We start from the raw sequence: 26,410 nt of genomic DNA, 5'->3' as shown, positions 1-26,410 counted from the left end.
CTTTCCATCCCTTTACATCCCCAACCTTCGTTCTTCTCAACCCTCCTATTCTTCTCAACCCTCCTATTCTGTTAATTCTTCCTCTTCTTATTAATTTTTACTCCCTTATAGTCATATCTATTATCCTTCCTAATTTAAATATAATTTCTAAGTTATTAATCATTTATTTTAAACTAAATAACTATTATTCTCTTAAAATTTTTACCTCTAAATAAGAAATAAAATAAATTAATAAAAAATTAAATAATTAAATGGATTTAAATGAATTTATTTACCTTCATTATAATTTCATATATTGTCATGTTATTTATTTATTCTTTAATTCAAATTTGACTATAATCAAAATCATGTCAATTCAATTTCATTCATCCAAATCCATTCTAAATTAATTAATTTAATTATTATTATTATTTTACTATTATCAATTGAAAATAGTTTAAAATAATATGTTTGCTATTATCAATTTAAATAATTAGTAAATTAGTATTTACAATCTAACTCAAATTAATTAAAAAAATGACTATAATAATTTGAGTAATTAATATCATTTTACCATTTAACTTGAATTATTAAATTCTAATAGTCATTTTCTCTCATTATAGTCAAAATTTAATCAACGATCTCTTCATCTCTCCCGCAATTATCATATCATAAGGGCTATACTCTATATCCATCTTCTATTGAACTAGTATAGCTCTCTTCACATCACCATAAAAGATTAATGTCCCAAAAATTGGGTGAAGTGTTCACCTGAAACGTTACGCAGATAAATGACAACACAAATGTCACTAGAAGTTTTGATATACATCATGTATAAATTCTCACAATCATGAAATTTCTTAATCAAATGCATCAATCGATATACTAACATCATTTTAAACACAAAAACACTAATCGCAACAAAATTCCTCCAACAAAGACATCAACTTTCGCCTAAGGAAATCTAATGGAAAAAAAACCTCAAAAGTGGATGGTTTCTCAATTTTTGTTTTGGCAATTTGTGGTTACAATGCACTGCATGGATCTATGCATGACTCTATTTTTATTCAACAAATCATAAGGCTCCTTTCTTTCATTCTTCCCTTCTTGCCCAAAAGATACATTTAAGAATGAAAATACAAGAAGAGATAGGAGTTGTTCAAGTTTTACTTTTCATTTTCTAATCATTGATCTTACAATTACTTAATTATCTAAATCAATTTCAATCAATAATATAACAATAAAAAGTTTTTCATTAAAAAATAGGAAAACCTATCATAACTCATTTGTCAATTCAACAATGGGAAAATTCATCACTAACTATGATCCATGAATGTAGGTTGATTAGTCACTGTTATTCAAGGAGAACCATGCCACCTAGAATTACCTTTTGGTGATCCCTAAGGGGGCAAGCTTTCATTCTTGTCAGATGACTCTAAGTCTTAGGTTGTTAACCTATTTCCTTAAGTCCAAGAAAGACTAACTCTTAGCCAAGCAAAATCAATTTTAAAGCAGACTGTAGACCTAAATAATTCAACCAGGGAAAAAATCAAAATAACTATATATTTGTTTATATTATCAATAAATTTGTAAAATAAAAATTGTTTAACTAATATTTCTACAAGGAAAAATGAATAAAAATAAATATATAACTAAAGCCTTAAAACATAAATATATAAATTATTAATAATATAATTTTATTCATTTTAATTAAATACATAGATGCATAAATATATTTGTCCATATTATCAATAAATTTGTAAAATAAAAAGGTTTTGACTAATATTTCAACCAGGAAAAATGAATAAACATAAATATGTAACTAAGGCCTTAGAAACATAAATATATAAATTATTAATAATATAATTTTATTTATTTGAATTAAATGCATAAATAAATATATAAAAAAGAATTAAGAAAAATAAAAAGAAGAATGAATCAACCTATATTTATTTTCATTATTGAATTTCCTAATCATTTGTTTGTTTAATATTTATTTTGATTTTCTTTTCAATTATTTTATAATCAAATAATTTATAATTTTATTGATTCCTTGATTTTCAAAATCTGGGATATAAATTCCTTTTATTCCTTTAATTTTGTTTTATATATTTATTTATGCATTTAATTAAAAGGTTGTAATTTATAAATAATTAATTATATAATTAAATTAGTAGAGAAGGAATTGAGATTTTATTTAAAAAATAATTTACAAATTTTAATTTTAAATCAAATTAGTTATATATATATATATATATATATATATATATATATATATATATATATAACATTTTCGCCTAACAAAGCAGAGGAGGATAATGTCTCTGTAGGGGACATGGAATTTAACTTTTACTCGATATTGCCAGAAACTCCACTTGTAAATGTTTATTGGAAGAGAGGAATCGTTATGCAAACAGAAGAAATCGAGTATGCAAAATCTCAAGGAAATCAAAGATCCCATTTTTTGGAGTTTTCTACAAAAATTGTGAAAATGTCGTAATTTGGAATTTTTCTTTATAAATTGTCTAACTCTAGAACTAGGGAGTAGGTTTTATAGTATGTGCCATTCGTTATTTGTAATAATAGTATGTCTAAGAAATAGTCATGGAACCACTGGAAATGGTAAGAAAATTCCTATTATAAATTTTTCGACATAACCCATGACAGAGGAGGATAAACACCATACAAAAAAGATGGAACCTAACCTTCGCTGGAAGTCATCATTGCATCAGTTGGTAAATCTTTATTGGAAAAAATAAATATTTACATAACAAAAGAAATCGAGCATGCAAGGAAATCAAAGATCCCATTGGTTTGGAATTTTGTTTAGAAATTGAAATAGTCACAGTTGAGACATCTATAAATAGTCACTGATGATGAAATCAACTTTGGAGACTCAGGCTATGAGGTGACGACGCGACATGAAGATCGCGCGAAGACAGAGAATGGAACAAAGAAGGAGTTGCATGTGCTGAAGCAACAACTCAAGGAAGAACATGAAGCTGCACAGACAAACGAATGAGTTGCAGTAGGAACAGGAACAACAGTGGGCGTAACATGCACTCACGGATGAAACTGTGCCTGTACAAGTTAAAGATCCATCCCAGCAGCTGGCACAAAGCAGACATGGTGAGCAGTGTTGTTGATCACATGCAAGGGATTCAACAACATGCATGTCATTGTGCGCATGCATGCAATCCAACCCATTCAGCACACTCACCAAGGCGAAGACAAGAAGCAAGTCCAACTGGAGCTGAACATGTACTTCTACAAGTTGATATGCATGACCAGCAACACATACTGAAGGTAAACACGGACACTATGCATTAGTGTGTTGCCGGTTCAGCCGCACCCAAGAAGACCATGCACATGTTAGTAGATGAGATGAATGAAGGAGCCGAACCAATGCACCAGTTGCAACGTAGCTAAGAGTTCGCTTCAGTAATATGCCACCATGGGGTGCATGCACACCATCAAGGACAAACAAGCTTGGCATTAGCTCACCAACTTCGCCATCACAAGCATGTCAAAGAGTTGGTCTCATCACAACGGATAGAGTGTCAGTGATGTTTTACATGGCTTGCTCAAGCCATGTTGTCTCACATGAGTACATGTGCATTGTAATGTAACATCATGTCAAGTGTAAGTCAAGTGTCGATAGTTGGATGTAACAATCATAGAGTAGATGAAGAGTCATGAGGGTAAATGAACTATCACAAAGGGGAATGTCAAGGGTTACCCCACCCTTTTCTATAAATAGAACCTCATAACTCATTATAGAGGATTTTGGTTAGCTAAGCTTCTGATAAGACTATCTTGGAGAGAGCTTGGTCAGTATCGTAATGCACGTTGGCTTCTCCACTACGTAGAGCTAGTACATATCTTTGGAGGAGCATGTGGATGTGGCTGTAATGTTCCACTATTGGAACTAGTGGGTATACATGGATGTATTGTATGACTCGAACTTACACTTCTTAATAAAATAGAGCCAACACGTTTTCATGCATATGTTGTTATTGCATTTGGACTATTCTGGTTACTGTAGTAATGTATGTTGTTTAACTTGTGTATTTGTGTATGAACTATTTTTTATGCAATTTTATGAATCTTATTGCAGATGTGCTATTGGTTGAACATCACCTTGGATTGCTTGCTCTCTTAATTTCCAGCTAGTGATGCATCTTTGCTCGTGTGTTCCCTTCTAAGCCAAGTACTATAAAATGTTTCCAAGGGGTGCACTCACCTCACTCCCCATGTGTTAGAACCTTTCATGCACCTTCCTTAGCTCGCCGCAGGTGTCACACCATTGCTACCAACAGAGTTATCTTACTTGCCTCTATGAGAAATCGTGGTCAAGGCATTACCGTACGACCCACTACTAGGACTCCTACACCAAATTGTTTGAGTTCTAGTTGGGACTTCTTACCGGGGAGATCCCCTGACATGTTGGCAGGTCCAACATAGTTAACATAGTCACAGGAAAGGTGAAGCATCACCTCTTGGTTATATATACACCCTCATTGTATGAGCAAAGGGCTTTTCAATTTGTCTCCTCCCACAAGGTATTGGAGAGATAAGCTAGTTCTTTTGAGGATCAAGGAATGGCTCCAATGCTCCACTATTGGAGCTAGTGGTGTTCATTGTTTACATGTGTCTTGGAACTTTTACTTAATATAAGAAGCCCTATGGGCTAGCATGTTCTTTATGCATGGATTATGGATATTTGTAATACTATTCTGTAAATGTTTGTAATTCATGTTTACTTTTATTTGTGCTAAAGTAGTTGGACTATTTCGGTTATTTTGGTACTTATCATATTGAGAATGTGTTGTAATTGCTATTACCACTGTTGCATCCTCGTGGACTATTCCGTTGGATATTAGACATATTGTCCTCATTACATTGGTTGCACCTACCGTCACATATCTGTGGACTATTCTGCTTGATGTTGTATGGATCCTTCTCATTTATGTGTGTATCTACTAGGGTGGTACTACTACCTCTCTCTTAGAGGTTCACTTTTCCTCCCCTCTGGAGTGAAATAAATTTGACACACATACAATTGAACACTCACTAGGCACACCCCCCTTGCTTTTCAAAGGCACATTTTCATTCCTCCCTCTTTCCGAAAGTTAGAGCTAAGGAGTATCTTTAAGATAACTAAAAACTGGGCCAAATTATGTATGGGTATCCTACTCCAAATGGTGTGAGGTCTAATTGGGACTTCACATCGAGGAGACCCCTTGGTTGACGGATTTCCATCACAATCAACGCTTTCATTTTGCATCTCAATAACATTTCCCCTCACATCCAGTTCACTATGGAACTCGAAGAAGACCAATCCATTCCCTTTCTTTATGTCTTTGTTTCTTGCCTCCCTAATGGCTTCCTTACCGACCAAGTTTATCGAAAGAAGACTCACACTGATAGGTACCTTCATGCCAACTCCCACTATCATCTTGATCAAAAATATGTTGTGCTTAAAACCCTTGTCAACAAAGCCATTTAGATCTCCTCTCCCCATTCCTTTCCCATTAAAAATGTCATCTCACCAAAGCCCTCAAATCCAGTTGTTATTCCTCATCCCTGATCAAAAAATCCTTTCACTCTATTCTCCACCCCTAACCAAAAATCCTTTCCTATAACCTTCCCTTAGCCAAAGTAACTTTGACCTATATTCAAGGGGTTACTCATCATTTATCTAAAATCCAATCTAAAAAGAACATCAAGACCTTTTTCAAACCCCATAAAACCCTCATCTAGCTCTTCAGATCAGCCAAGGACAAGAATGCCCCTATGCTAGGTTTCGAAGTCTATGAAATCCCTTGGTCCTATGGAAAATATTACATAGGGAAAACTGGCAGATTATTCAAATCCCAACTCAAAGAACATATGACTAACACCTTCCATAACCACATTGTTAAATCGCCATAGTTGAAAACTCCCATAATACCAAGCATCTAATTTTCTTCGATAAAACCAAAATCCTAGCCTCTACCCCCTTCCATTTCAAATATATCATCAGGGAAGCCCTTGAGATTGAAAAGCATCCTAACAACTTTAATCGAGAAGATGAGTACTAATTAATCCATTCTTGGAAACCTAGTATCCATTTATTGTCCTCCAAATCCAATCTCTCTAATAATAATTTTAGTCCACCTTAATCTCTTTCTCTTATTTCCATCCCTTTACATCCCCAACCTTCGTTCTTCTCAACCCTCCTATTCCGTTAATTCTCCCTCTTGTTATTAATTTTTACTCCCTTCTAGTCATATCTTTTATCCTTCCTAATTTAAATTATCATTTCTAGGTTATTAATCATTTATTTTAAACTAAATAACTAGTATTCTCTTAATCTTTTTACATCTAAATAAAAAATAAAAAATAAAATAAATTAATAAAAATTTAAATAATTAAATGAATTTAAATAAATATATTTACCTTCATTATAATTTCATATATTATCATGTGAATTATTTATTTATTTATTCTTTAATTCAACTTTCACCATAATCAAAATCTTGTCAATTCAATTTCATTCATCCAAATCCATTCTAAATTAATATTTTCAATCTAAATTAATTAATTTAATTATTATTATTATTATTTTACTATTATCAAATTAATTAATTTAATTATTATTATTATTTTACTATTATCAATTGAAAATAGTTTAAAATAATATTTTCACTATTATCAATTTGAATAATTAATAAATTAGTATCTACAATCTAACTTAAATTAATTAAAAGAAAATGACCATATTAATTTGAGTAATTAATATAATTTTACTATTTAACTTGAATCATTAAATTCTAATATTCATTTTCTCTCATTATAGTCAAAATTTAATCAACTATCTCTTCATTCTCTCCCATCATTATCATCTCATAAGGGCTATACTCTATATCTATCTTCTATTTAACTAGTCTAGCTCTCTTCACATCACCATAAAATCTTAATGTCCCCAAAAATGGGTGAAGTTTTCCCGTGAAACGTTATGCAAATAAATGACAACACAAATGTCACTAGAAGTTTTGATCTACATCGAGTCTAAATTCTCACAATCATGAAATTTCTTCATCAAATACATCAATCCATATAATAACATCATTTTAAACACATAGAAACACTAATTGCAACAAAATTCCTCCAACAAAGACATCAACTTTCGCCTAAGGAAATCTAATGGAAAAAACCTCAAAAGTGGATGGTTTCTCAATTTTTGTTTTGGCAATTTGTGGTTACAATGCATTGCATGGATCTATGCATTACTCTATTGTTATTCAAAAATTCATAAGGCTCCTTCCTTTCATTCTTCCCTTCTTGCCCAAAAGATACATTTAGGAGTGAAAATACAAGAAGAGATAGTAGTTGTTCAATTTTTACCTTTCATTTTCTAATCATTGATCTTACAATTACTTGATTATTTAAACCGATTTCAATCAATAATATAACAATAAAAAAGATATTCTTTAAAAAATAGGAAAACCGATCATAACTTGTCAATTCAACAATGGAAAACCCATCACTAACTGTGATCCATGAATGTAGGTTGATTTGTCACTGTTATTCAAGGAGAACCATGCCAGCTAAAATTACCTTTTGGTGATCCGTAAGGGGGCAGGATTTCATTCTTGTCAAATGACTCTATGTCTTAGGTTGTTAACCTATTTCCTTAAGTCCAAATAAGACTAACTCTTAGCCAAGCAAAAGAAATTTTAGGGCAGACTCTAGACCTAAATAATTCAACAAGGAAAAAAATCAAAATAACTATATATTTGTTTTTATTATCAATAAATTTGTAAAATAAAAATTGTTTGAGTAATATTTCAACAAGGAAAAATGAATAAAAATAAATATATAACTAAGGAATTAAAAACATAAATATGTAAATGATTAATAATATAACTTTATTTATTTTAATTAAATGAATAAATAAATATATCTATTTGTTTATATTATCAATAAATTTGTAAAATAAAAAGAGTTTGACTAATATTTCAACAAGAAAAAATGAATAAACATAAATATGTAACTAAGGCCTTAGAAACTTAATTAGCAATTGCACCATACGTTGCAAAGGAAACGTTGTAAGGCTATAGCATATGACAAGAGGACAACCGACTCGTCTCCTAGAAACATTATGATTGTTGATAGAGCTTGATGTGTTGTTTTCTAGAAATATTATGATTGCTGTTAGAGCTTGATGTGTTGTTTTCTTGGGTAGTATGAGCTTATGAATTTGAGTTAGATGAGAAGAAAGGCTAGAGGAAAAAAATGTTTGTGCCTACCCTAGTTATTCTCACATTAAAAAAATTCAAACAACCTGAACTAAGCTAGTAATACTTTTGACAACTTTATGCTAATATAAAACCTCACCTAAAGTAGAATAAACATATTGGTTGTTGTAATTATCTCAATCATTTCTTAGATCCCCAATAGAGGAATGGGTTGTCTCTTATATGTTATCACTCAGGTTGTTCCCTTTGACTCCCAAGGGAATACGACCGAGGTAACCACTAACCAATCTTTTGGTCACAGGTTCTAGCCTACGTGTGACTAGAGAGGGCTCTCTCTGTATGCTTTAGCTTTTTTTGTATAAAATATTAGGCTAGCTATGATGCTCAAGGTTTTGTTTTTTGGAATTTGCTGGGTGATGACTTCAGTCAATATATATATGTGCTCACTAGAGTGTTCTAGGCCATTGGGCATGGAGTCAGTGTTCCTTTAGTTGTTTGATATGCTGTGTTGATACAGTAGTGATGTTGCAGAGCCAGATAAGTGTCTGAGAAACAATGTTTCGAAATTGTGATTAAGTGTGATGTAGCCAGGCTATGAAAGGCATCTAAGAATCTTCCAACAAACTGGTATGGAGAAACAGTGAGAATATTATTTAGAAGCAGTGAAGAATTTCTATATAACATTCAGATTTATAGAATTAATGAAAACATGAGCAATTAAGAATTCATGTCCATGATTAATTCTGAAGAAAACATTTACAGCAGTAAAGATTGAGCACAAGGTGTAAGCAAACATATCCTGTACTATTCCTTTTCTTTACTGCTAGCTTAGTGAGACATGTGTATGATTTAATAAACATAAGGAGACAAAACAGAGATTGAGAAAAACTTATTATTCCATCAGACAGCCCAAGAATTCTGCAATAGCACGCATGGCATCAGCAAGACATCAAAGATTCAGGAGATCACTGAGCTTGTCCAGCCCTTTGCATTAGAAAATCTGAAAGTATACAATACATTTGCTTCAAAGTGAAAATCACCAACCCCTCATATGTTGCTAGGGGAAGTATATATACACAATTTACATAAGAAAAATATCTAGCTGAAGAGTAAATGCTTCATTAATGTCACGCCAACTCCTGAAGCATTGTAGCTGAGGGAGTAAATGTTGTAGTAACTCTTCAGTGCCTTAGCTGTTCAAAATGGTCAGAAGATGTTGACTTTGTGGCTGGTTGGAGTCGGTTGAGGATACACTGTCCAAAAAGTGCGTATATCTTATTCTTTGCTTGCTGCCACTGTCTTTTGCTGAGTCACATTCCAGCTGCCTTTAATGCTGTCTTTAATGCTGAGCTGTAGCTGACTGGGATGGAACATCTGAAGTTATTGTGGCAAAATTTGAAGCATTGCTTGCCACCAATCCTCCTTGAGCATTTGGTGTCTTCGGATCTTCACCAAAGTCTCATCTGCTTCCATATATCTGTAAAAATTTGGAGGAACCTCAAAAAGGTGGTGGATTTCATTTTCAATAAAAAATATATTCTCAAGTTTCTGTAGAAGACTCTGCCCTGTTGGAGGTCCTGCCTCCTCAGAAGTACTGCCAGCTGCAGTAATTTGATTTTCCACAAAGGTGGACATCCTGTTTGCATATTGCTCACGGGGGAGCAGTCTTCCTGTGCTGTTTAGTAGGCTAGGCAGTCCCTTGGCTTGCAGTGCTCCCATTTTGGCCTTGTACTCATCCACCTCAGCCTGAATTTCATAGCACTTCCTATCCACAGTTTGTACATAATTTCTGAGAGTGAGTACCTTTTTAACTGTAAGGACAGCCTCTGTTCTGTTGAAAATATTGATGGCTGCCAGTTCTTCCTTCGTCTGCCTGTTCAAAACATCTATCAATCTATTGGCCAGCTCCGGTCTATTTCCCAGCACTATTCTGGCCCTTTGAATCTCTGTCTGTGCTTGGCCAATCAAATCCATCTGCTCATGCATAGTCTTAATTGATTTCCATTGCTTGGTGATGGATTGGTCAATGCGGGCCCACAAAATTCTTTTGATTTCTGCCATAGCAGTCTCTAGTTTGAGCTCCTTTTCCAAAGTCTTTATTTTCTCTTTCAAGGCCTTTATTTATCTCCCTTGTTCTGCCACACTCATTTTTGATTTATCATATTTGGCATCTAGTTTTGCCAACTGTTCCTTGGCCTGCCTTATTTCAGTAACTTGGAGCTCCATTTCTTTAATAGCCTTGGTCAAGTCTTCCATGCTTGTACTAGAGTCTGGAGCTGTTGTTGTTGCTGCTTCTGTTGCGGCTGTGGTTGTGACAGGGGCTACTGCTGCCTCTGTTGTTGCTGCTGTGGTTGAAGTGGTTGGAGGAACTTGGGATGTAGATTCTCCCTGCTTATCTTGTAATGCCCCTTCAAGTTCCTTCTCCAAATCGAGGACTTCTGGTTGAGCTGCATTATAAGGTCCAGTTGCTCATCGGCCTCCTTTTCCTTTTGTAACTCTGCTGTTTGAGGGTGCTATGTGGGCAGCAGCTTTAACCTCTGTTTCAGTGCATTGAGGTCATCTTCTTTTTTCTTGAGGAGGGCCCTTACGCCCTTTGGATCCTTAGGATCATGTCCTAAGTCAATGATGATGTCCTCCAGCGATTTTATTCTGTTCTCCTTGGCCATGGAGGACATTCTCTCAAAATCCAACTGAATGTTGGTATATTTCAGTGATTCTTTTAACTCATGGGCCATGGTTGCCCTGTCCACCAAGGTGGCATAGACCATTTCTCCAGTTTGCTTGTGGAGTTCTATTTGGTCCATGGATGGATGTCCTTGGCCATGACCTGCACCCTAGTCCTCACAAAATCTGCAACTGATTTTGGCTGCGGCAATTTAGGCTTGAAATGACTGAGGATCATTTTCTCCTCTTTCAGGTCATAAACCGACATCAATCTTTCTTGTTGGGCAGGTGTTGCATTCAGAAACTGTTTATAGACTTCCACCCTCAGCAAGTCATTTTGTGCCTTTATTTGTTTGAAAGAAGCCTTAGTGCTTTTGGGCTTCTTGCTCTGCTGAGTGGAGGAGGACACTTCCAAACCAAGTTGTAATCCCTGTTCTTGCTGAAAGGAGCTTGTACCTGTATGTTGGCTGCCTTCTCCATCTTTCCTGGAACTGTCAAGGACTTCTTCACTGATTTCTTCTATCTCTGGAGAATCAACCCTTTGCCTCTTGGCCTGGGGTTGCTGGGAGGATCCACTAGCAGGAGTGGACTCTTCTCTGTCTCTTTTCATACCCCTCTCCTCATGTGCTGGGGTTTGCAAGATTGGAGCTGCTGGTGGCTTAGTTTGTGGAGGGGGGTTGTGCTCTTGTTGCTGCCCTACTGAGGAGGCAGGCTGTTCTTTGACTGTTTCTTCTTCAGCACCCATTATTCTTTTACCCTTGTCTGTACCTGGTGTTGTTGTGGAAGATGTCTGTGTGGTTGGTGCAGCTGCTAAGGCCAAGGTACCTTCTCCTACTGGCTGCGATCGTTTGAAGGGTACCTGCTGCACAGAATCTAAGTCAAGAGTCTTTTCCAAAACCTTGACATTCTTTTGCATTATCTCTTCTTCAGTTAATTTTTCAATTAAAGTGTCTTGCAGCCATTCTTGCTGATTGGCATATTTTTCAATATGTGGGTACTTGCAATGCTCATAGCCTAACAGCCTGTACTTAACTCTTCTAGCAGTGATGAAGCCTTCAGGGTCATAGGGGACCCAACGGAAGCTTTTTGAGAGCATGTACTTATCTTTAAGGATTAGCTCAGCATCTTGCCATCCCTCTTTTTTATTCATTATGAAGGGGCCCAGGTGGTGCTTGAACTTGAGATGGGCTTTCTTTTTGGAGCTATGAAAGTGAGTGAGGTCAGAGTGAATTAGCTGCCTATAATACTCCAAGGCAAATAGCCTCATGGGCACATATTTTGGGAGCCTGTATGGACAGAGCTCACAGCCATAGACTCTGATGACTGTATGATCCTCATATAGGTACCAATCACCTATTTTGTAATTCTTGGAGAGCTGTAGGACCTTCTGTATTTCAAATGATATTCTGGGAGGAGGGGACCTCATTAATAAACAAGAGACTGGATAAACAAACTGATCAATGAATTCACAATATGAATATGGTGACCTTTGCACTTGATGATAGACAGATGTCCAGAAGATAACAGATCTTCTTTCCCCTTTAGAGTCCAGCTTTTTGATGTAGCATGGAAAAGCCTCAGACTGATAGTACATGAAAAGGTGGTAGATATAAGATGAATACTTGAATATGCCCTCTCTGTCTACTTTGCACAGCTTCTCATGAATCTTGTTAGCTATGAATTTGGAAAAATTATATTTGCGGGCAGGGGGTTGGCCTGGGCTATAAGCAGCTAAAAATACCAGCATTGTTTCATCCACATGCTCACTGGTTCTGTATCCCAGCACATAAGAAATCATGTCCAATAGAAGTCTGCCTATATCAGTAAAATAGACATCCAAGTAGGGAGGTGGCCCTGTGGGCTGGCAGTCAGGCCTCATAAATATCTTGGTGATTTTCTGAATGTCTTCACTGGACATCTTGTCACCTGTGTCCAGCAGATAGTTCATGGAGAAAGGGAACAGCAGCTCAGTTTGATTGAAGTTAAGCATCTGGTTGATGGATTAAACATTAACGTGAAAGAGGATGCTCCCAGATGGAGACTTAACAGCTCTGTGCTGGACATCATAATTTTCAGCACATAGGCGAATAATCTCTGGAAAAATGTTGGCAGAGGGGAGACAGTAGTATGGCAGATTTGACTCCCATATCCCATATGTATCCTTGCTATTCAGGTAGTCATCTCTCAATTGCCTGAAGGTCTACAAATGGTCCCTGTTACCCGCAAAGTCTTGGATGAGGTAGTCCCTGTCAGCAAGAGGCAAGGACTCCAGGTCTTTATTTGGTGCATTTATGGGAGCAACACTGAGGGCTGTGGGTGCAGGAGCAGCCATTATGGGTCTGAATTGAACAAGGCAAGTGTAATAACTTGCAAGGTTCCCGAAAGCTCAAATGACAGATTGAATGCAGGTAGTGCTAGAAGTTTTCCTCAAGTGGAATAGGCAGGCTATGAAGGACTGTCTCTGCTTTGCTTGGTTAAATTCACAGGGATTGTGAATTGATGAAGATGAATTGCAGAGGGTATGAAGGATTCAAATTGGTGAAATGCAGCTTTGGGCATGCACCCGGCAAAAGGGAACAATGCCGGGCAGCTCAAGGATAAATTTGCAACTTTAGCCCGTGAATTTATTGTTTCAATATCAAATTTATGGAGCTGGGGCAATGTGGGTTGATTTAGTTCCAATTTAAGTAATAGACAGCTTCAATTTGGGACTTTGACAGGTGCTTAATGGAGAATTTGCAGAGAAATGGTATGCATAGGGGCAAAACAAGGGAATTGTGGTGAATACCTGGATAAACAGCACGGAAAGCCTTCGGGTCGGACAGGGGTGCTCGATGCAGTTGAATTGACGAGTTGTGGCGGCTCCAACTTTGAATTTGGTTTTTAGGAAGCAATTTCATGGCGAAAAGGCTTACAACGGCTCAGTCACTTTCGCTCGAAAATGACATAAAACGGCCAAAAACAGGTTTTTTAACGACAAATTTGGACAAAAAGGGACATTGGCGCTTTTCTGCCGATGACGTCAGCATGACATCATGGCAGGGCCCGGGGTACGGAGGGTGACGTGGACGCTGAGCTTGAGGCCAGCGTGGCTGGACACGGTGGCGGGCGGAGAGCGGTGGCAGGGCTGCGTGGAGGGCCACGAGGCGCGAGGGCGGGCGGAGGCGGCACGACGTCATGATGACGTGCGGGTGACATAGCAGGGAGGTGGTATCGGGGAGGTGGTAAGCGGTCTCCCCGCACCACCTTTGGGCAAAGGCGGTATCGGGGAGGGGGGCTCCGAACAACCCCGCTGCTTGCCACGCGTCCTGGGTACGGCCACCAATACCGCCATCTCCCCGGACGTTAAAGGGAGGCATGTCGGGGTTTGAAAAAGACCGCCCACCGTTGGATCAGGGGCGGCAGATGATCGACGGTTGGCGGGCACAATTGATCGATCGCGCAACTTTGGGTTGGGTCCCACCCGACCATTAAAATATTCAGTTTAATATTTGGGATGCGGGACTTTGGGTTTTGGGGTTTTTGTGGGTTTTTGAATTAATCTGTCGGGGGAAAAAGGGTTAGAATTAGGTTTGAGCAGAGGGAAAGGGGTTTTTTGTGAAATTTTTTAGGAAAAAAGGGGAAATGAGGGTTTAGGGTAGGTTATCACTCTGACCAGAGGTTAGAGAAATCCCAAAACAGGGTTGACCATAGTCCCTGGTGGACTAATGTCTCCCTTAGACAAACTTATTTAGCTATAGTGCTAAAAGGGGGGGATATTTATACATTGCTTGGGGTTTATACACCATGGTGTTATAATAGTAGGGGAAAGGGGAACATAGGGGATTTGATGTAAATACAGTTAGTAGTTAGTACTGGGGGGGGATGAGAATGGGAAGTGGTAGTTACTAAGCTTTTCAGGAATCAAACTTAGTTAGGAAGTAGATCAAAATGAAAAGAATTTTTACACAAGAAATGTGGCTTCTTTTCAAAGAAAGAAGTCATTTATGACATAAAATTTGTACAAATGAAGAGTATAAGGAGGACTGGCCAGGCAGATCCTGCAGTGCTCATGGGAGGTTAGTAAGAAACTTTGAAGGGGATGAGGGAAGTTAGTGATGATTTGGCACTTTGCCATATAGGCCATTGCTCTTGCCTTTCCTGCTGATGGCCACTTTGATTTGCTCCAAGTGATGTGGTTGGATTTTGCTTTCTGCAACCTTCAACTGCCTACCCTGCCTATTATGCCTAACATTTTTTCTTCATTTTTGATGGGTGCACTTGGTCTTGCAAACCCTGATAATTCTTTTTCTTTTTGCTGCCCTCCTCTCTAAGTCTACCCTTACGACTTCCAAGGGCCCAGATTAAGAAGTTGGGCTCCTTTCTTTCTCTATCAACCTAGTCATCTGTGAAGCTTGAACTGTTTGAACATGCACTTCTTCTCTAGTCTACAACATAAAATTTAAAACATGGAGAGGCCCAGCTTGAGCTGTTGGGCCACCCATCAAAGTAGCAGTGGCAATTTGAAATAGCCACTTTCATGGTCTTTGTTTGGGGTTCATTTCTTTTATTTTTTCTCTGACCAATTCATTTTCTTGCCCTTTGATTTTTCTTTTAAGGCATACCCTCTTTACATTTTTTAAACTGTCTGTTTCTTTCACAAAAATGGAACCTTAGCAGCATGGAAGGTAGACATTTTTGGCACTTCCACTGTCAATCATGAGAGATGAGAACCTATTGGTATAGGAGGCTAACAGTGGCTCCACTTGGGGATGGCTTTTCCAGGTGAAAAGCCAAGAACAGCAGGTCAGATTGCCTGAATTTGCTTCCCTGTTGCTGGCTGAATTTCTGTGTTTGTTGGAGACCAATGCTTAGGATCCTGGATGTTTGCAGGCAGTACCCAGTGAGATGATTTGCTATGAATTTTTAGATCTATTTTTCATCTGTTTCTTTAGCTTTCTTTTCATGATTTGATAGTTACCCTTTGCTTTCCTTGCTGCCCAAATGCCAAGATCCATATTTCCCAAAAATATCATAGTATATCATCCTGGTCTTCTCAAAAATGTGATGCACTTGCTTCTTTATTTATTTGTTGTAACTGAAAATACTGGGAATACAAATATTTATGTACAATACATGCCTGTTTAGTGTTTAATCAAGGGAGTCAAAATAATGCTTGAGCATTCTCCCATTAACTGGGCCTTCCTCAATGTCTGAACCATCCACGCTTCTCAAAAAATAAGTATTATTTCCTTGTATGGCATAAATGACATAGGGTCCCTTCCATAGAAAATCAAATTTACCATGTTTGCCTTTGTCCTCTCTTCTGGAATCCCATCTTAACACTTTATTTCCAATAACGAGATCTTCATCTTTGGTTCTTTTGTCAAATATTCTTTTGATCTTTTCTTGTAGAACTTGAGTTCTTTGATAGACTTCTTCTCTTGTTTGCTGTAAATGAATTGTTTGATTAATTCTTCTTTGGATGTCATTGGGCTCAGCTTGTATTTCTTGCAGCAACTTAATCACAGGGATTCCTAGAGATGTAGGAAACTTTGCTTCTAGCCCATAGACTAGTTCATATGGACTCATGCCAATTGATCTCTTGGTGGTCAGTCTGTCAGCCCATAGTGCATTTACCAACTTTTTATGCCAATTCTTTTTATTTTCTTCCAGAACTTTTTTGATGATGTTGATGAGACTTTTATTGGAATATTCAGCTAGGCCATTACCTTGAGGGTAATAGGCAGTGGAATGACCTAGAGTGATGTGATACTTGTGAAAAAAATTGATCATTTTCTTGGATTTAAAAGCTGCAGCATTGTCTGTGATAATTTTATCTGGACAGCCAAACCTGGACAAGATGTTGGTTTCTAGAAATTGTATAATAATGGATTCATTGGCCTGTCTGCAAGCGATGGCTTCTATCCATTTGGTAAAATAATCTGTGGCAGTGAGAATCCACCTATGCTGGCCAGAGGATGGGGGATGAATTTCACCAATGAAGTCTAAACCCCATTGCTAAAATGGCCTCTCAGTTGAAACCGGTTTAAGTGGTAAAGGCAGCAGTTTCCTCTTGCCTTCAAAAATTTGGCACTTGTGGAAAGACATTACAAATTTCTTCACATCAGAGAATAAGGAAGGCCAATAAAACCCAGCCCTTAGGACTTTATCAGCTGTGGACTTCCAGTACAAATGTCCTCCACAGTCACCTGCATGAAATTCTTTGAGGACATTTTCAGTTTCTTCTAACATTAAGCAATTGAGTAATATTCCCTCATGATTTCTCCAAAACAAAACATTGTCAATAATACAAAACTTTGATGCTTTCATTTTCAAGAATCTTTTCTTAGTTCTGGACAACCCTGGAGGAGCTTGCAGGTTTAGTAATACAAAACATATATCAGCATACCATGGGGATTATATAAAGGCTTGTTTGATCTGTGGAGTCGCCATCTCCTGTTCGCCGTCCAGTTCATTAATGTCAAGGGTTTGGAAATTGGTTTCAGTCATTAATTTGGCTAAGCCTTGTCCTTTTATCAGTTTGGTCAGTTTGATCTCAATGTCATATTCTAGGATGTTAGCAATCCACTTGCCTCTCTTGCCTTCAAGGCCCTCTTGGGTTAGAATATCTTTGACCACTGCATTAGGAACATAGGCAATTATATGAGAGTAAAGAATGTAGATTCTGAAATCCTTGATGGCTTTTACCAATGCATAAGCTTGTTTTTCCATGATCTGATATTTTAGGGGAGAATCCCTAAGTGCTCTGCTGAAGAATGCAATGGGTTTCTCATAGCCTTGATCATCCTTTTGTAGCAAAACAACAACAATTGTACGCTCAGAAGCAAAAGAGAATATGATAAAATCTTGATCAAATCTAGGGCTTGTTAGAACTGGTGTGTTTGTCAATGCTCTTTTGATATCCTCAAAGGCTTGTTTAGCTTCCATAGTCCATTTGACCTTGGAATCCTTTTTCAGCATATTGTTTAGCAGTCTAATGAGTTCAGCCAGATTGGGAATGAATCTCCTCAAGAAATTGATCTTCCCTAGAAAACTTTGTAATTCTTTGATGTTTCTTGGATGTGGTACTTGTAGGATAGCTTGAATTCTGTCAGGATCAATCCTAATACCATCTTTTGAGATTATATGCCCCAGGAGTTTGCCTTCCTCCAATCCAAACAGTGATTTCTTTGGGTTCAAAGATATGCCATATTTTCTACAAATTGTGAAAACCTGCCTTAAGTGTTCTAAGTGCTCTTGATCTGATTTTGAAAAGGCGGTTAGATCATCAAGATAGACTACTAGGAAATCATGAAGTTCCTTGGCAAAGGCGATATCCATTGCTCTTTGGAATGTAGCCCCTGCATTTTTAAGCCCAAAAGGCATCTTAACATATTTGAATGTTCCCCAAGGTGTTGTGAAGGCCGTTTTGTCTTGGTCATCCGGGTGTACTAGAATCTGATTGAATCCTGAGAAACCATCTAGTAAGGAGATCCTTGAGGCTCCCACCACCCTTTGCAAGATATGGTCCATTTTTGGTAAGGGGTAATGGTCTTTGAGGGATACTTTGTTCATATTCCTAAGGTCAACACACAATCTGATTTCTCCTGTCTTTTTCCTAGTAGGTACTAGGTTTGAAATCTATTCTGAGAATCTGATTGGGGCAATGATCCCTGCTTCATACATACGTTTGAATTCTTTTTCAATGAGGGGAAGGAGGATTGGATTGATTCTCCTGAGTTTCTGCTTAAAAGGCTTCTGATTTTTTTTTAAGGGTATTGTGTGTTGGATAACTGATGTATCATAAGACTTAAGGTCCTCATAGCTCCAGGCAAAGACATCTCGAAATTCTCTAAATAACTCGATGTATTTCAGCTTCTGTTCAGGAGGTAATGCTTTGGATAGTTTTACCATTTTGGGACGTTCAGGTGTCCCAATGTTACAATCCTCTATTTCAGCATTCAGTGGTTGGATTTTTGGTTTTCTTGAGATATCATTTGAGTCAAACAGATCCTCCAAAGGGGTTAGAGCTATGGGCAGAAAATTATTCTTTAGCTCAATTACCTCATCTTCTGCTTCAGCCAATTCCTCTGCGTTTTCTGATTGTTTCAACTCCCGTATAGTTTCACTGTCAAAAGTGGTCGGATGTAAAACCAGATCAGCCGTTTCAGCTGATATGTTCTGTGTAAATGTGCATATTTGTGGTTGATCATCTCTAGTACTAGTGTCAATGTTCATGCCCGAAAATTCTTCCTTTAAAGTGAGAAAGTTTTTTATCTGTTTGTTACTCTCAAAGACTTGCCAATTCTTGATGTTATCCGGGACTGAAGGTCTGTGTTTGATTTCAGCTGTGAATGTATGATTGGTTTTGAAAGGTAATTTACAAGTGCTCGCAAAAGTTGCCAAGCTGTGAGCATGTAGGTTGAGTTCTCTGGGAATCTTAGTCAATTGTGATTGTGAGAAGCTCTCAAGTATTTGAATAGCTGCCCCCTTGTATGATCTCAACCTCAGATCATTTGTGGTGAAATTTCCCTTCATTTGTTGTATGACCAAGTCTGAATCTCCTAAAATTGAGACTTTGGTTGCACCTAGATTTTTTAGGAGTTTCAATCCTAACAGAAGGGCTTCATACTTAGCCATGTTGTTGGTGCATCGAAAGTTTAGTCTGTATGCATGGCCCTCAGCCTGGTCATTGTGCATATTATGGATCCAGACTCCTGCTCCAGCTCCCAGCTTGTTTACAGAGCCATCAAATTCTAGGTACCAGAGGGTTTCATGATCAAGGTTTAGATTGGGATCACTAGGAAGTTGGATCATGGGTAGGTTGGTTTCCCGCAAGTTACTTGGCACATCAGGTTCTTCATTCTTTTTATCAGCTATGGCCATGGTCCCCTGGTCTTTGCCAATATATTGCTCATCTAACTCCCCGGTTTGTACTGTCATTAATAGTTCCGAATAGGCTTTGTGACATATGTCAGCATTGTAGAGAATGAATGAATCCATGTCTGAGTGTATGGAATAGATTGGAAAGTTTTGAGGCTTGTCTTGACTGCTTACCACATATTTCATCAGAGTTTCCCGGTACAATCTCTTTGGCTGACCAAAGACTGAAATAGTTGCATAGGACATGTCCAATTGCAGAGATCCTTGAAGTTTGGCCCCCCAGGATCTAGACAAGAGCATGCCATACTTAGGGGGTATGTCAGCTACCACTACATCCATTAAGATAGTTTTGGTTGGATATTGGTCTAGGGAGACACATAAGTCTTTAATCAGACCTAAACATCTAACTTGGCTTGAATCGAATGAAAATAGATCCTTGTAGGGTCTTGTGATGTCTAAGTCAAGTTTTTCCATTACAGATTTGGGCATTAAGTTGTGTGAGGCACCAGAATCAAGCATTGCATTATGTAGGACCTTATCATGAATGTTTAGACTGACATAAAAGGGTGGCACCCCTCCATTCTCTATTTTTCCATTAACCTCAGGTCCGAACATCAACTCTGGTTGATCATCTAGGACATTCACAGCATCTTTATTGTCTAATATTTGGAGAGATTTGTTGATCTGTTGTCTGTATATGTCATGTTTGGCTAGTTCTGAAAGAGGCACTGATATTTTTAGCTTACTAATTTCTGTTTCCAAGTTGAAAGGTTTTTCCATTTGAATTTTGGCATTTAGTGCCGCAGATTTTTCCTTCTCGGCTGAATTATCAGGGGTCTTCTGCTCATAGTTAGGATCCTTTTGAGTGAAACCAGTGCCATGTTTGTTTCCTATGGGAGTATCTGCCTTTATCTTTGATTGATGGGGCAAACTTGGCTGATTTTGAGAGGACTGTTGTTCTGAAATGTCCTCCATAGTTACTTCGGTGGCCGGTGATTTTAAGTTGTCAGCTGATTTGGGGAGAGTAGTAATTTCATTGATCTTTTTTGATTGTTTATTATCCTTTGGTTTGAGGGGTGTAGGTACCTCTATTGTTCTACTCCTTAGTTTGTACTGTTTGTGCACCTCATACACAGCTGCATCATATCCTTCTTTAAAGTCGAAAGATTCTCCTGACTTAGTATGGAATTGATTTTCATTGTAAACCTCTTGGTCTTCTTGTGTCAAAAAGACTTGATTTTCACTGTCCAAACCCATTAGATTGATGTGAGGATCCTCACTAGGTTCGCTAGATGTTGAAGCCTCAGCATAATTCTCTTGAAAAGGAGGCCTGACATGCTGGTCAGGATCAGTCCTACCTACATTAGGATTTTGATTCTTTCTGAAGTTTGGGTTTGTAATATTGTTTGTCTCGCCTTCCCATGATGATTTTCTTTCTATGGTTTCTACCCTATCTCCAAGTCTATCCATCCCTTTGATGATTGCATCTAGCTTTTGCTCAAATGATGAAGGTTCTTCTTTGAAAGTAGTCCTCCTTTCAGTTCTGGCCCGGTTTCTTTTGGCAATTAGAATTGCCTCTACACTAACAGCTATGTTTTGCATGTCTGCTAGAGTTGCAGGGGCTCTTTCTCTCAGTTGATATGCCATATCAACATCAAAGCCATCAGGGAATTTAATCAACGCTAAATCAGGTGGAGGTCTAAGGTTTTGAGGTATAGCATTATAAATAGTGTTGAATCTCGTGCAATAGCCTAGGACAGTTTCTTGTGGGCCTCTTCTTATGGTGTCATATTCAGATAGAATGTGTAGGGGGTCCTTTTTCTTTTCCCATCGGTTTAAAAAGGACTGATAAAGGGCACCCGAATCAGCTATTGAATTTGGGGTCAGGGCCCTGAACCATGTTCTCACTTCACCTGTCAGACTTTGGACAAAGATTTTCATCCTTACATCATCATCATCTATCTCATAGTTCTCGAAGTAGTCTTGCATTTTCTTAGTATGCTGTAAGGCAGTGTATGTACTGGTTCCATCAAAATAAGTTATTTTGCCTTGGTAATCTCGAGGCATAGCCCCAGGATTGTTAGGCAACTGAAGGGGTGCATAACGATTAGCCATATTTGGTGGGATAAGTGGGACAACTGGAACAATAGGGACAACAATAGCAGTTTGTGTGTTAGGTGTTGACAATATGTTTTGTGAAGTGGATGATGAAGAGGGGGAAGAATGAGTTGTATGAAGGTGAACGGTTGGCTTAGAAGGGGTGGGAAGAAAACTATGCTGAACTGCCTCAGGGCTAGATTTAGGAGATTGCTCTGGTTCCTTTTGGCTCTTATGAGTTCTATGGATCAAATTGGGGTTTTCGAAAACAGGAGGAGGATTTGGGTTAGGATTTGACCTGGTATGCCTAGTTTTCTTCTTAGGAGCCAGCTTCAGAACTTCTTTTTGGTATTTTTGAAGATATTTTTAGAACTTATTTTAAGGGACTGCTCAAGCTTTTGGAACCACTGTCTAAAGATAGAAAGCAGTTGAAAAATACGCTCTGTCCCCAGTGGAGTCGCCAATTATGTTATCACTCAGGTTGTTCCCTTTGACTCCCAAGGGAATACGGCCGAGGTAACCACTAACCAATCTTTTGGTCACAGGTTCTAGCCTACCTGTGACTAGAGAGGGCTCTCTCTGTATGCTTTAGCTTTGTTTGTATAAAATATTAGGCTAGCTATGATGCTCAAGGTTTTGTTTTTTGGAATTTGCTGGGTGATGACTTCAGTCAATATATATATGTGCTCACTAGAGTGTTCTAGGCCATTGGGCATGGAGTCAGTGTTCCTTTAGTTGTTTGATATGCTGTGTTGATACAGTAGTGATGCTGCAGAGCCAGATAAGTGTCTGAGAAACAATGTTTCGAAATTGTGATTAAGTGTGATGTAGCCAGGCTATGAAAGGCTTCTAAGAATCTTCCAACAAACTGGTATGGAGAAACAGTGAGAATATTATTTAGAAGCAGTGAAGAATTTCTATATAACATTCAGATTTATAGAATTAATGAAAACATGGGCAATTAAGAATTCATGTCCATGATTAATTCTGAAGAAAACATTTACAGGAGTAAAGATTGAGCACAAGGTGTAAACAAACATATCCTGTACTATTCCTTTTCTTTACTGCTAGCTTAGTGAGACATGCGTATGATTTAATAAACATAAGGAGACAAAACAGAGATTGAGAAAAACTTATTATTCCATCAGACAGCACAAGAATTCTGTAATAGCATGCATGGCATCAGCAAGACATCAAAGATTCAGGAGATCACTGAACTTGTCCAGCCCTTTGCATTAGAAAATCTGAAAGTATACAATACATTTGCTTGAGAGTGAAAATCACCAACCCCTCATACGTTGCTAGGGGAAGTATACATACACAATTTACATAAGAAAAATATCTAGCTGAAGAGTAAATGCTTCATTAATGTCGCGCCAACTCCTGAAGCATTGTAGCTGAGGAAGTAAATGCTGTAGTAACTCTTCAGTGCCTTAGCTATTCAAAATGGTCAGAAGATGTTGCCTTTGTGGCTGGTTGGAGTCGGTTGAGGATACGCTGTCCAAAAAGTGCGTATATCTTATTATTTTCTTGCTGCCGCTGTCTTTTGCTGAGTCACCTTCCAGCTGCCTTTAATGATGTCTTTAATGCTGAGCTGTAGCTGACTGGGATGGAACATCTGAAGTTATTGTGACAAAATTTGAAGCATTGCTTGCCACCAATCCTCCTTGGGCATTTGGTGTCTTCGGATCTTCACCAAAGTCTCATCTGCTTCCGTATATCTGTAAAAATTTGGAGGAACCTCAAAAAGGTGGTGGATTTCATTTTCAATAAAAAATATATTCTCAAGTTTCTGTAGAAGACTCCGCCCTGTTGGAGGCCCTGCCTCTTCAGAAGTACTGCCAGCTGCAGTAATTTGATTTTCCACAAAGGTGGACATCTTGTTTGCATATTGCTCACGGGGGAGCAGTCTTCCTGTGCTGTTTAGTAGGCTAGGCAGTCCCTTGGCTTGCAGTGCTCCCATTTTGGCCTTGTACTCATCCACCTCAGCCTGAATTTCATAGCACTTCCTCTCCACAGTTTGTACATAATTTCTGAGAGTGAGTACCTTTTTAACTGTAAGGACAGCCTCTGTTCTATTGACAATATTGATGGCTGCCAGTTCTTCCTTCGTCTGCCTGTTCAAAAAATCTATCAATCTATTGGCCAGCTCCGGCCTGTTTCCCAACACTATTCTGGCCCTTTGAATCTCTGTCTGTGCTTGGCCAATCAAATCCATCTGCTCATGCACAGTCTTAATTGATTTCCATTGCTTGGTGATGGATTGGTCAATGCGGGCCCACAAAATTCTTTTGATTTCTGCCATAGTAGTCTCTAGTTTGAGCTCCTTTTCCAAAGTCTTTATTTTCTCTTTCAAGGCCTTTATTTCTCTGCCTTGTTCTGCCACAGTCATTTTTGATTTATCATATTTGGCATCTAGTTCTGCCAACTGTTCCTTGGCCTGCCTTATTTCAGTGGCCTGGAGCTCCATTTCTTTAATAGCCTTGGTCAAGTCTTCCATGCTTGTACTAGAGTCTGGAGCTGTTGTTGTTGCTGCTTCTGTTGCGGTTGTGGTTGTGACAGGGGCTACTGCTGCCTCTGTTGTTGCTGCTGTGGTTGAAGTGGTTGGAGGAACTTGGGATGTAGATTCTCCCTGCTTATCTTGTAATGCCCCTTCAAGTTCCTTCTCCAAATCGAGGACCTTCTGGTTGAGCTGCATTATAAGGTCCAGTTGCTCATCGGCCTCCCTTTCCTTTTGTAACTTTACTGTTTGAGGGTGCTCTGTGGGCAGCAGCTTTAACCTCTTTTTCAGTGCATTGAGGTCATCTTCTTTTTTCTTGAGGAGGGCCCTTACGCCCTTTAGATCCTTAGGATCATGTCCTAAGTCAATGATGATGTGATCCAGCGATTTTATTCTGTTGTCCTTGGCCATGGAGGACATTCTCTCAAAATCCAACTAAATGTTGGTATTTTTCAGTGATTCTTTTAACTCATGGGCCATGGTTGCCCTGTCCACCAAGGTGGCATAGACCATTTCTCCAGTTTGCTTGTGGAGTTCTATTTGGTCCATGGGATGGATGTCCTTGGCCATGACCTCCACCCTAGTCCTCACAAAATCTGCAACTGATTTTGGCTGCGACACTTTAGGCTTGAAATGACTAAGGATCATTTTCTCCTCTTTCAGGTCATAAACTGACATCAATCTTTCTTGTTGGGCAGGTGTTGCATTCAGAAACTGTTTATAGACTTCCACCCTCAGCAAGTCATTTTGTGCCTTTATTTGTTTGAAAGAAGCCTTAGTGCTTTTGGGCTTCTTGCTCTGCTGAGTGGAGGAGGACACTTCCAAACCAAGTTGTAATAATCCCTGTTCTTGCTGAAAGGAGCTTGTACCTGTATGTTGGCTGCCTTCTCCATATTTCCTTGAACTGTCAAGGACTTCTTCACTGATTTCTTCTATCTCTGGAGAATCAACCCTTTGCCTCTTGGCCTGGGGTTGCTGGGAGGATCCACTAGCAGGAGTGGACTCTTCTCTGTCTCTTTTCATACCCCTCTCCTCATGTGCTGGGGTTTGCAAGATTGGAGCTGCTGGTGGCTCAGTTTGTGGAGGGGGGATGTGCTCTTGTTGCTGCCCTATTGAGGAGGCAGGCTGTTCTTTGACTGTTTCTTCTTCAGCACCCATTATTCTTTTACCCTTGTCTGTACCTGGTGCTGCTGTGGAAGATTTCTGTGTGGTTGGTGCAGCTGCTGAGGCTGAGGTACCTTCTCCTACTGGCTGCGGTCGTTTGAAGGGTACCTGCTGCACAGAATCCAAGTCAAGAGTCTTTTCCAAATCCTTGACATTCTTTTGCATTATCTCTTCTTCAGTTAATTTTTCAATTAAAGTGTCTTGCAACCATTCTTGCTGATTGGCATATTTTTCAATATGTGGGTACTTGCAATGCTCATAGCCTAACAACCTGTACTTAACTCTTCTAGCAGTGATGAAGCCTTCAGGGTCATAGGGGACCCAACGGAAGCTTTTTGAGAGCATGTACTTATCTTTAAGGATTAGCTCAGTATCTTGCCATCCCTCTTTTTTATTCATTATGAAGGGGCCCAGGTGGTGCTTGAACTTGAGATGGGCTTTCTTTTTGGAGCTATGAAAGTGAGTGAGGTCAGAGTGAATTAGCTGCCTATAATACTCCAAGGAAAATAGCCTCATGGGCACATATTTTGGGAGCCTGTATGGACAAATCTCACAGCCATAGACTCTGATGACTGTATGATCCTCATATAGGTACCAATCACCTATTTTGTAATTCTTGGAGAGTTGCAGGACCTTCTGTATTTCAAATGATATTTTGGGAGGAGGGGACCTCATTAATAAACAAGAGACTGGATAAACAAACTGATCAACGAATTCACAATATGAATATGGTGACCTTTGCACTTGATGATAGACAGATGTCCAGAAGATAACAAATCTTCTTTCCCCTTTAGAGTCCAGCTTTTTGATGTAGCATGGAAAAGCCTCAGACTGATAGTACATGAAAAGGTGGTAGATATAAGATGAATACTTGAAGATGCCCTCTCTGTCTACTTTG

This window comes from Pinus tabuliformis, chromosome 6, assembly GCF_031772625.1.
Source record: "Pinus tabuliformis cultivar Carrire ecotype Pingquan chromosome 6, CPIR1, whole genome shotgun sequence".
Taxonomy (NCBI): Eukaryota; Viridiplantae; Streptophyta; class Pinopsida; order Pinales; family Pinaceae; genus Pinus; species Pinus tabuliformis.
The sequence above is the reverse complement of the archived record's forward strand: the minus strand, read 5'-3'. Positions refer to the sequence as shown.